Below are 13,317 nucleotides of genomic sequence, written 5' to 3'. Positions count from 1 at the left end.
TTATTTTAATTACTTTGTAAACTGTATTCAGATATTAATTATTATATACAAATCTACAGGGTAGGAATTTTATTTTATGGAGAATTTAAGATTAATGTATATTATCATTTATTTCCCTATCTAAATTCAGCTATTCATAAATATTTTGTTTGTGCTTTACAAGGTGCAAAGTGAAGTGAATCGACAAACCAACCACCTCCAGAATCAACCCTCCAACCTGGCCCAGAACCTGACATAGCCCTTGAAGAGAAACTCCTTGTCTATGTTTGATACTACCTCGAAAATGGAAATTTGCAAGGTGAAAACAGTGTTATGTGCACATTTATTAAATTATCTCTCTCCAAGAAACATTGTAGTCCAAGGGGTAAAGATGCAGGTGGCTAGAAGGCCTACAGAAGTCTGAAGTGCGTTTTTTTTATTTGCACAAAACGATCATTAGTCTTCCTTGAAGGTGTTCCTTACCTATCAGACTCCTTGAAAGCATTGACAACATCGTAAACAATTGATTTTAGAAGCTTTGTAACCTCAATAATATCCTTTGGCTTGTCCCCAGCACCGAGGAGTACAATAATAGCCGCCCAGCGTTGATATTTGGAGGACATCTCAAGGATTTTGTATTTTTTTATCATACAATTTTTTTAGCTAAATATAATTAACACAATTTCATGAACATAGATCTCAAGATTACCAAGAGATTCATGTTTAAACTTGTTCTGAATTTAAAATCCCCACACAGTTTCCAATCATAATATTTATTTTGCATTAACTTCAATACCATATAAAAAGAATTCTAACAAAATAAGATTAATCAATGAATAATAAAACAACATGGAAGAGAAGGGTGCTGAGAGAGATCACAAAGAGATCTAAATGAAGGGGAGAAAAGAAAAGAGAAAAGGAGATATAAGTATGTAATTTTTATTTATAAGTAGTCAGTGTGTGTATTATAATATCTTATCTTATAATTCACGGTGTCTACCATAGATTTTGAATGACACTGATATTTCATGTATTCTAATTACTCATTCTTTACTTTTATAAGTTGTTCATCAGTCCAATATTACAAGATTAGAGGAATTGAGATTATCTTATTGGGCCAATCTATGAAATTCATTAAATTTTTTAATAGATAGTTCAATACAAATTTAATAACTTAGGAGTTTTCATCTACCAAAGCTACTCTCAATATGTTTTCATGACGAGGAAAGATCCTGATCAATATCTCCGATTTTTTTTTTTCATCAAGTAAAAAAGAAGAACATTTTATGATAAAAAAGTTATAAACGGTGATTGGTTGAATTATAATTATACTAACAACTAATAATTTAAAACAATTCTCAATAAACTATTGAGCAATAATTCTATAGTTAGAAAGAATTGGCTAATTGGTTTTTATAGATCTGAAAAATCACTTGGATCTTATTTTTTTTTTTTTCATTTGTAAAATTTCGAGCACACAAAGCCAGTTAGGGTCTTGGATCCTTTGGACTCTTACAGTCTTTCTTATACCGTAACCGGATACGGATCCACGAACCATTTTTCACTTTGTGCTCAAGGTAAATATATAACATGTATACTTCAATTACCTTGCACAGATGTGAGGTAAAGATTGTTTGAACAAATACTTAAGTTTGCTCCTTAATGTACTCTCTTCTAGATCTTTGTACAGTAAAAAATAGTTCTATGTTTGAGATTTTATGTGCTTTTAGTCAAACTTTTGCTTTAAAGCCTTTAAAAAAATGGTAAAAAACTCTTTTGAGCCTAGCTCTACGAATAAAATTATACGTTTTTTAGTTACAAAAAAGATATCATAAAACATTATATCATGGTTATAATCCTTAACACACATCTGCATTTTCTTATACCAAGTACAAATATCTATGAATTTATCCTTTGATAAATGTAATATTATGTATAGACTTGAAAAAATTTGGGCATACTATTCAAAACATATGAATTGATTGATTTTTTTTTTTTCTGAATTTTAATATGTGCATGTCATGTGCTACAACGAAAAATGAACAAAAAAAATTAATTGTTGCCTATATCTTTCTGATTTTCTAACAAATAACTAACGACGTATTTTATCTCAGAAATTTTTTGAAGAACTACATACTATATAAAATAATAATATTATTCAAGTAAATACTATTATTCGATTTTTTCTTTGATCAGTAACAAAAAAAGAAAAGATCATGAGATTTATTTATCAAATCTATACCTATTTTTAGACTCTCATCTGTTCGTCTGTATTTTTGAGACATATAGAATCTAAAACAATTGAAAAATTTTAACTGATTTGTAATATTATATTTAGTTATTCGTGGGAAAACAATTTTTTTACAAAAAAAAAACAACTCTCTTTATAAAATTATCCCTGATCCCTCTATGTAAACTTTGATAGAGAGTGGACGTGATATTTAGTTCTCCGTGAAGTAATAATAGTTTAATCTGGATATAAGTAATATTCTAATAGTATTCTGATATCATAAGATTCAGTGTTCTTCAAAGATTATATTAAGATCGTCTATTTTAATTTTTTAAGCGAATAAATAAGGATTGTATTGATGCAAAAAATGATAGGAATAGATTAGATGAAGAGAGAGGCTCTTCATCGCAAGCCTCACACACTATTCGTCTGAGAGAAGACGTCAAGAGGTTTTTCAGAAGGGTTCTCCGATCTGTAAGCCCCAGAACTCTAGAAATATTTACAAAAGATCTACCAGTCCTGGAGAAGATTCATTTCAGAAGAGATCAAAGGAGAATAGTTTATCTTAGGCTTGTGAACGGAACGCAAAATTGAACGGCGTTCCATGGAACGTGCGTTCAATGAACGGAACATTATTTATTTTTTTAACGCGTTGGGAAATATAAGTTAGGCTTTTATGAAGCCAAAGGACAAATAGTTTTAGTTCCTAGAGGATTAGACGAATTTAATAGAATTAGAAGCACTTAAATTCTTAGACTAAATGAGTCAAATATCTCAAAATTGCCCCCCCTCTTACTCTAGAGGAACACACTGGTTTACGTCAATTTATCCGTTATAAACCTCTATGGGGAAATTATTCGAGAGTATGATGTTTGTGGTAATCCAGTTCCCTTGATTATAAAAAATTATTCGTGAATAATCACGGTATTACATCTAATACGAGAAGGAACTCGGACAAGATAATATAATTAATCATTTCAGAAGCCTCCGTAACCGGCATATAGATATAAATACCTCTTAAGTATATGTCAGTTAGAAAGTCAAGATTATAGAGATATATGTAACGAAATTACTGAACTGGGAGATTTTGCTAACACAGAGAACATCACAAAAGTTATACAAAATGAATCTGATAGGCTAAATTAATGTCTGAAGATCCAAAATCCTTGGAAGATGCTAGAAGATATATGTATCATGGACTTGGAAACGGTAAAAATGGTACTAGACGACTCAAAACTTATTCAACAGAAATGGATTATTACATCAATGCTAATAAAAGGACGAAATTCAAAAATCGTAAATTGGGACAAAATCCAGACAGAAAACATCAAATTTCACTAAGAATTACAACAAAATCCATGTTACTTTTGCAGCGGAAATTAGCACAAACGTTGTGAATGTCCATCCTTTAATCAAATATGCAAATTTTGTGGAATCAAAGGTCATTTTGCATCAAAATGTTTGAAATAAAATAAACCTGCCTACTCTATAAATATTTCAACGACTGATTTAGTAGAGAGTATTAAGGACAAAACACGTATTCAAGTTTTGATTAAGCTCGACGGAAACATCTTTATAACTAAAACTTTAGTATTCCCAGATACTGCCTCTGATATTTATGTGATAGGTAAGAAAATATTTTAACTGAAAAAAAGAAGAATTGGATTAAAAAGTCATATAATTTAAAGCTAAGCATATAGAAAGACATAAATTCAGTGTGTGGTCAAAATTTAGATCAATGTAGAGCATGTTATGCAAGTATCTGTGTTTACACATCAAAAACCTTTTCTTCTGATTGTTCTTTGTCAAAATGTGAATGGTTTTTACGTTAACCATAAAATATGTAAAAAACTAAATATTATGCATGATAATTTCCCTCATCCTATGTCCAAACGTGTTAATTTTTTTTCAAAGAATGCCAACCCCTCATCAGAAAACGAAGTTTGGTCAGAAAAACATGCCTAGTTCAGGACTCTTCTTTCACAAACAGATAATCCAGAACTATTCAAGTTAGTAGAAAATAAACTACGGTTACTATACAATGGTTTTTTGATGAAACTAAGGAATCGAAACCTATGAAAGGTGAACATGAACATTGGGGATGCAAGTAAAATGACACTGAATTCCGATGCCAAAAGAAAATTATTCAAAAGGTTGGAGGTATTCTCACTCAATGGTGTCACCCGATAGTCATTGTTCCCATGTTAAATGGGGATATTAGATTTTGTGTGGATCTAAAAAAACTCCATTTCCAAATATTGCGTACATCATAACCCCATGCTTAAGCTATTTCTGAATATAGTAATGTAGATTGATATTTTACTAAAATAGCTTTAGTTAAACCAACTATCTAGAACTCTTCTTCATCTCTACAAACATTATTAAACAAATGTTGATATTCTTTTACATCAAATGCATTTGAATAAACTTATCATTTGACTGGATAGGGATATGTATGTTCGATGAACTGAATATATTCTATCTTTTTTTATAATTTAAATATTGACTATCTTTCAATATATTTTCACCAAAAGTAATAGGATAATGAAAGTGTTTCAAGCAGACATGGTGTTATTTGATATAGTGTAGTGAATACAGTCGGGATTTGATTACAAGATATATTTATTTTCGAGTAACGAAATTTTTTTGAGTTTTCTTTTCTAAATCAACAGGCATTAATAAAATAAGAAGTAGATGGCGTTGTTTCAGTACAATTTACTTGTCTGACTGAATTTATTAGTTAATAGTTTTTCCAAATCCAATCAATAACAGTAAAGGCAAATAGAACGACTACTGGTGTATAATATCAAAACTCGACGTCATGAAGGAGTGTGGAATATAACCGAGTAGCGTATATTAACTTACTTTATGATGATAATTGTTTGAAGCTTTAGGTAGATGAAGAATAATTGCTTATTTCATTTATACTTTTTAATAGTTTACTATATCCTGTCCATGTTCCATAGTATAATGCTTTATTTATTTTTTTATTTTTTATTATTATATACATTTACTTTCTTAATAACCAAAATAAAAAAACAATTCATAATCGAAATTAATTTAAAACGATAAAATCGTCCTCCCTCAATATATTATTATTAAAAAGAGGGAGAGGGAAAGAAAGTGAAAAGGGGAGTGCCGACCCAGCAGTTTACAATATGGTGAAGCACGCGCGCACAAATTCTTTCTATTAGTACTTGCGCTTAGCTCATCTTTCTCTCTCTCTGTGTAATTACTAATTATTATAGTTGATAATATTGTAGAGAAAAACGCGTGCAAGTAGGAGGGGGGGAAAAAGACATATGGTATCATTGTTTAAAATACTGATGTGATTATCATCTGCCTGCTTTATTATGATTTTTGAGGGTATAACGAATGTATTTATTAGCAAAATGTTTAATGAAGATATACTACGTATAATTTACTTCGATGTTTTTTATCTGTTACAGTAGATTTGAAAAAGTCACACTCCATGAAATTGTAATTCATTATGAACCTTATTCTCAGAATAATAACTAATGAAACGACAAAGTAGAGTATTTGAAATATATTTGAAGCTCAAAGTTTAAAAAAGAAGGCTTTAATTAAATATAATCTACATACTAAAAAATAAACCATTAAACATTTAAGTTAAATATACAAAATTAAACAATTAAAATCATATAACTATTAATAATAATAAATTATAAATACAGAATATTGAAATAATAGATTGATCCAGATAATTTTTTCTTGTTCTAACATCGGAATTCAGTTAAATATGTCATAACTTTAGGTTGCAATACACAAGCGAGACGTGGAGTTTAATCAAAAAGATAATCCCTCTTCTTCACGTGGAAGTTGCTATATACAATTGTGCACAGGATAGATATATCTCTACTGATGAGATCTAACTAATTATTAATAATAAAGTAAATGTCAAAATCATAAAATTAGACAATAAATATATTAATAAAAAAATGTTAGAAATAAATTCATCGTAAAGATTTAGAGCAAAAGCTAATTATGTAGTAATGTCCGGCGATATTACTCCCTATTAAGAGCATCAAAAAAGATTTTCCACCGTTATTTAGGTATGCTTATATAACAACATACTATTATCATGAAGGATATACACAATTGTTAATTATAATGCAACACCCAATGTAACTACCCTCGTTGTTGTGACCATTTAAACAGTTGTTTTTGCCTTTTATGAGTTTTCTGAACACCATTTCTTGGAGCCCATCAACCATAGCTAACCCTTAAGTGATAAAAAAGTAATATTTATTGACTATGTAATATTGGAAAACCTAATTATCATACCCAACTCTTAAAGCGAAGTAAGTAGTCTCAGACAAACTAGTTGCAAACCATCCAAAGCTACTACCCCGTTGTTGTGACCATTTAAGCAGTTGTTTTTGCCCTTTACTGAGTTGTGTATCATAATTCTTGATATGTTTAGCTAAAATAGAACCATATTTTATGGTTAGATTGAAAAAAAAATTGAATACTTACTGTTAGATAGTACAAAATTCAGAGTTTCATTTCGAAATTAGTAAATACTTTGTACTTTTTACTGATAACTTGATCGTCATTTGGTGTGGATGACTCAAAATATTTTTATATGTATTTCTATAAATGACATCAGTACCAACATCCTCCATTAATCTAATGATGGTTCCTTGGGAAGGGATAGGTTTACCCGTGTATTTTCTCCATAAACTTTTCGAACGTAGATGATTAGCAATGGATAAGGGTATATTACATGTAATAAGCATCTTTGTGAGATCAAAGTTAAAGTCTGACTTGATGTATTCATCGTTCACTTGATTTTATAGATGAATCTTGTTATGAGATGAGGATATTGAGTGGCGTGTAATTCTAGACAGGGGACTAAAGGCACATTTATATCGACAAATCCGACAAACCATCTGTTTCTCATCCGGTAAGTATTTTCCAAATTCCTAGGCCTCCATTTTCAGAAATCCAGACAGAAGGCGACGTTATTTTTTGCATTTTATTCAGTTCTCTATCGACTATCCCCATCTAATATTATTATATTAATATTGAATAATAAAGGCGGGAATGATAACGTTCATGATTGATAGAAGAAGATGTATATTATTTAATCAATGATGCCATAAGTATTTCTTCTCTTCTCCTCGCACGCTTTTCTATTCTTACCAAAATTATCACCCTTACTAATTATTAATTATTCATTTTCTCTTCTTCACCTTTGGTGGTGGTATGTTAGACAGTATGCGTTGTTACGAAGCTAGATTATTAACGCATTTAAATTTTGGAGCTGAGGAGGCCGCCCTCCCTCCCCATCAATCTTCTCTCCTCTCGGCCAACCTTGTCAATTTGAACTCATTTAGTGCAGCCAAAGCTAAACGACTCGTGGGAAGAACATCATGGTACTGTGCTACAGACAACAAACACTGCAATTTGATTACAACTTTCGAGGCCACTCGCTGAGATCGCTGGCTCCCCCAAAACCATACAAAAGTTCGTGGTTAGATGGCTCCCTACCCAATTTGGACTCCACACCCTGCCTAATTTCTTGTTTTATATACTTCAGGGCGCTGCATTCTCTGAAATTATGTGTTATTGTCTTTTTTTTTTTTTACAACATTCCTTGCAGATTGCCCTGTCGATTACTTCTGTGAAAAAGACCCCAGACGAGATACGGTATTTCAAGTAATTTTGTTTTGGTGTAAGGATAGGATCCCAAACACGCTTGATGAAGTCTTGAACTCTTTTTGTTTCACTTGCAGCCTCTTTAAATTTATTCTATGAGGTCTTGCCAAGAGATGTTGTCCCTAATAGTCGATGTGGCCACTTTGAAGGGGTCCCCGCCTTTTTTCCTCTTTGAATTAAATGAGTATTGTTGGAGTTGATTCTTCAGTATAACCAATAGAGGATGAATCCCTCTTGCATTTAACATTTAACACATCTTCAACTGTCACTAACCCCAAATTATTTTTAATTTTTTCAGGTAGATATATGGTAATCAGCTCATTTCCTTCGATTGGGACCCTAAACCTATAGTTACCCAGAATTCTCTTCGGGATTCAATCGGAACGCTATTCATTTCTCTCATTGGCGACCACTGTAAACGATCTGGATACTTTTTACCTTCAGTTTCTAGTATCGCCCTCTTCCACAGGAACCCTACATGTGGGGCCCTCCTCCTCCAAGGTAATAAAATCAGATGCCATTGTAATTTTAAGTCAAGCATTCCCAAGCTTCCACGTTTCTTGGTAGTGAACAAAAGACTCGTCCCAACCGTTTTTGGGAGGCGAACGAAATCAATTCCTTTCTTCCTCAAAGTATGGCACAATGTATCATGATATGGTGTACATCTCAGGATGTGGTTTACTCTTGGAATTACCACTTGATTCCAACCTTTTATTCTCTCAACAAGTGTGAGTTTATGTTTTAAAATTTCATCAATAGATTTGCTAATAATGCTATCTATCTTCCTTAGGTTTTTTACATTATCGTTTTTAATAGAGATTGTATTCCCCAGGATTGTTGCTTCTTCCACTAGATTGAAGGAACAATAGATTTTGAGGAATCGTTGTCATATTCGTAAGCATCTGAGATTTAGATGTATTTACCCTTAAACCAGACCTTTCTCCGAATATTTCAACACTTCTCCCAGCCTCGGCGCTTGGGAGTCAATATTGCAACCACTAAGAATTACAGTTCCATCATCTGCATAAAACAGGTTCGTCACTTTTTCCCTCCAATATTTGCACCTCTAGTCTCGGCATCTAACATTTTTTGTAGGCGAGCAACAGCTAAAAGAAAAAGCATCGGACTCACAGGATCCCCTTGTCTCACACCATGCTGTAGCCTTACTGTCGGACTCTTTTTAATATCAATGATTGATTCTGATTCATTTACCAAGTTTTTCACATTTAAAAAAATTTTAATTTGTATATTATTACAATACCATTGAATAAACAAGTTGAGAAATTTCACTGAGGATTTATATACCGAGTAGTCCATTAAAATCTGAACATTTTGAATTTTAAACTTCAACAAGATATTATTTAATATTTAGTAATAGAATTTCAACAAAATTAATGGTATAAATATATGTCTGTCTGAGCTCTCTTAATCGTTAGTGTAGCTGCCGTTAGCGGCAATGATGGCTTCCAGGTGGGAGTGGAAGCCCTGACTCCGGATCCAGTTAGACTGACAGAACCTGAACTTCTTCTTCAAAGTTTTGGACATGCCATGGTGTAGACGGTGGTACTGGAGACTATTTGGAGTGCGCAAATAGAAATTTGTCGACAACGTTTTCTTGACTCGTAATTTATAAAAATCCGTTTGAGGCTTCAATTTCTTATATATATAAAAAATAAATTTCAATTCATTTTCAGAATTTTTAATTTTGCTATTTTCTTTCAATGTAACTAGAGAGCTCAAATTTGATTCTGTTTTTTGTAACTAATTGTTCATGCATTAATATATGGAAATAGAAATTAATTTCAATAGCTAAAAATTCAGTAATTATTGAATTAGTAATTGTTCATATTTCAATGGATCACTTGGTTATATATTCCTGAATAACCTCAATAAAATAAATGGTTTATGAAATTTTCCATATAGTTTAAATTAGATAGAAACTTAAAAATCTAACATTTTAGTTGTCTTTGACTTCAATTTTAGTAGTAACTTGAATCTGTATTTTTTTTCTTGCTCTTTGAATTGTAAGTTGAGAAAATTTCAGCGAGAGAGACCGACAGAATAATCTTTATTATAAAGCCTTGCTAAATTTCTCAATGGACGAACTTAAATAGTTATTTTTTAATATCGAAATTAATTTTAACTTAGCTTAAACTTAACTATTTTTAAAAAAACCTCGAAATTAACTTTAACATAAAATTAATTTTTTTATAACTAGTTGAATTTAATTTCGATTTCTATGAAAATTAACTTTTTTAAAAAGATAAGTTAACTTGTCCATCACTGGTAACATTATAACCTCCTTTTTATAACGCGGCTACTAGGCTGTAGAAGGTTCTAACAAAAATGATCTGACAGAATGTGGAATAAAGTTTAACTAATTGTAACTTAGTTCTTAAGTTTTTATTGGTGCAATTTATAAAAATCCGTTTGAGGCTTCAATTTCTTATATATATAAAAAATAAATTTCAATTCATGTTCAGAATTTTAATTTTGCAATTTTCTTTTCAAAGCAAATTACTCAACGGAAATGAATGTTAGACTGATAAAATTAGCTTAATCAGTTCCGATATTATGCGAACACTCTAAATTGGTGCATTTTTGGGACCTAATTTATTCCGAAAACCCCATTACTTTGAGGACCCTTGCTGAATCACCAAAAATTAATTATTTAATCTAGTAGTCATCCACTTCTATAAAATGAGATATATTGTTAATGTAAATCTACACCTTTTTGTAAAACAAAATATATCCCTCTGAACCTTTGAATGAAAATTTATTCAAAGTGTAACAAAAAACGAAAAAATCACAGGGTATTAAAACACCGAAGTTCAGTGTATTGGCAATATGACGTATCATCTCTCTGACATGATTCTCAAATTAGTGAAACACAAAATTCTAAATATGTATAATCATTATTCATCAAAAATAAAACTTTTTTAATTATTATTTTATTGCCTTTTGGGAAAATGAAGTCATGTCGTCACACCCCGTAATTTATGCAACTTCTTAAAGAATTCAAATATAATAGATTTTTAAAAATAAAATATATTCGCAAAAGTAACATATATAGTTGAGAAATTTCATTATTGTATTTTTTGACATAAAGGCAACTATAGAAAGAAATGCAAACACATAAAGATTTTACATAGCGTAATCAAATGTAGATGTATTGATTAATTTTTTAATGAATTGCTTTCGGCAATTGGTCCACTTACAAAAGAAAATAAAAGTGATTTTTTACTTTAGATGAAATATGTTCTTGATAAGGCATTTAATAACTAAAGTTGTTGTTTTTTGCTTCGTACTTGCAGATCAAAAAATTGAGGCAAATAGTTAGAATTGTATAATATTATGTTCTTACTAGCCTGTAAAAATATAAGTTGGCAATGTAAATAATATTTTTATTTTCCTAAGCATTATTTTTTCATTCTTATGGATCAAACATGTATTTATAAAATAATCACTACTGCGTAGATACGAATATTAAATTTTAATATATCCTTACTAAATACATAGTGAGATTTGTTTTTATTTCCTTAATCTCATTGCTACTCTCATCTAACCTAAAGAAACGTCATGAAAGAGAAAGCTGATCTTCTTCCAAACATCCTTAAAATTGTCAGAATTGCCACGTTCATTTTCGTAATATTTTTTTAAACATACCGACTTTAATTTACAACACTTATATTCTATTAATTTCCAGGATTACCTAAGGTTATTGGCAATGATGAAAATACAATGTACAATGGGTATGTTAAAAAAAGAATTATGGAAAGACCAAGCGTAATACCGTGGGAAAAGGGTTTTTAGTATACACTCATACCTTTACAATGCTTTAGCGTATAATCCGATGTGACAAATAATGAACAAGATGTGCTCAATTTAAAAAATTGGGGTGGGAAATGCGAAATTACTTTTTCCTCAAAATAATATATATATGCAAACTAATGTTTCAAAATACACTGATAACTACTTTTGAACATTAATTTGGTATCCATTGCAAGCATTTTTGTGTTAAATGTCACAACAAAAAATGTTTTTCATTTAATATATTTAAAGATAAATTGATAAAAAACAAAAGATTACTTTTATTAGAAATTACGGATATATTTTGTATCATATAAGGTCCTGGCATATTTTGGATATCATTTATTTTATGATTAATTTGGCACTCTTTCAAAAGATTGGGACATTTCTAGAGAAGTCCAGATGCAATTTATCAAAAAGGTATTTTATGACCAAAATCTTCATATATGGATAGAAAATGTTAAATTTGCAGGTCCAATCCAGGAACAAAAGTTGTGATGTACTTTTTAAAATTGGTAAGGTTGAGTGGGAGTTAACGTGTGTATTTTTGCATTTGGGAGCTTCTTTTACGAAATTGGATTAGGTTTTCAAATATTTCCGTGTTATCATAACATGTCTTAGCCACCAATTTCACCAAAAATGCATTCATTTGTTATAGAATAATAATCTAGAAAATTTCAATTTAAGTAAACAAGTCGTGTACACCCATTTAACCTCATGGATGGGATAAACAAGAAATTAAATTCCTGTGCTTTGATAAACGGACCATAAGTAAGTATAACTTATTACTTCGTTTATCTATCAAAAATAATAAATTATGAAATAGCCATGACTAATGATGAAACTCCAGTGTAAAATGGGCATGTTAAAATACCCGAAAATCAACATGGTAACCCTGACAATTTAAAAAATGTTTTGGTGGAGAGAAAGAATAATACTCATGACGTTTCATTAGATCAGCTACAATCAGCTGTGACATTGGAGGAAGGAGAAAGGGATATAAAAATGGGAATTGGCTAAAATTACTCCGATTTCTATACCAATTCTATTCTGAGTCCAAAAAGGACATATAATTAAAGCTCCGCAACAAATCCTCAGGGTTACTTTTATGAGCACACACGAATTTTCAATCAGGTTATAAATGAATCTATTTAGGAAAAGATGTTCACTACTCAGGAGTTAAATAATAAGGACAACTGCTAATGAAAAAAAAAATCATTCTTCAGATTACCAATTACAAAAAAACGGACCAGCTAAAAAAATACACCGGGTTTTCATCACTGATTATTAGAAATATAAGGTTATACCATCATGTAATCAGGATTGATATAATTTTCATTTGGATACACTCTACCGACTGCTGGGCCAGACAGACAGAGTTTGACGTCATAAAGTATTACAACTTATAAAACGCAAATTGAAAAAAGCCCAAAATTAAGAACTTGAACTACGTTACAGGCCGAGAAAGAGAAGTTTGGTATCGTTGGAGTATGATACTATAGTTAATTTACATTTTTTGTACTGTAATATATTATGTAATTATCATTATTACGTTAATACATATTCGTTATTCGTAAAAAGTATAATGGATTCGTGCAATAAAACTGTTAGTTGTA

The 13,317-nt window shown here is 30.6% G+C and overlaps 1 long non-coding RNA gene across 1 annotated transcript; it reads right to left on the bottom strand.

Annotated features, from left to right (window-relative positions):
- Positions 1 to 5,741: 5,741 nt before the first annotated feature.
- On the bottom strand, positions 5,742 to 8,469 carry LOC139907244 (uncharacterized). Its single transcript, XR_011783689.1, has 2 exons — positions 6,707 to 8,469; positions 5,742 to 6,653 (listed from the first exon to the last, which is right to left on the bottom strand). It is a non-coding gene; the product is annotated as an uncharacterized lncRNA (long non-coding RNA).
- Positions 8,470 to 13,317: the final 4,848 nt, after the last annotated feature.

Source organism: Lepeophtheirus salmonis, chromosome 14 (assembly GCF_016086655.4).
Source record: "Lepeophtheirus salmonis chromosome 14, UVic_Lsal_1.4, whole genome shotgun sequence".
Lineage (NCBI taxonomy): Eukaryota > Metazoa > Arthropoda > Copepoda > Siphonostomatoida > Caligidae > Lepeophtheirus > Lepeophtheirus salmonis.
Note: the sequence above shows the minus strand (reverse complement) of the source record. Positions and strands in the feature narration are given on the sequence as shown.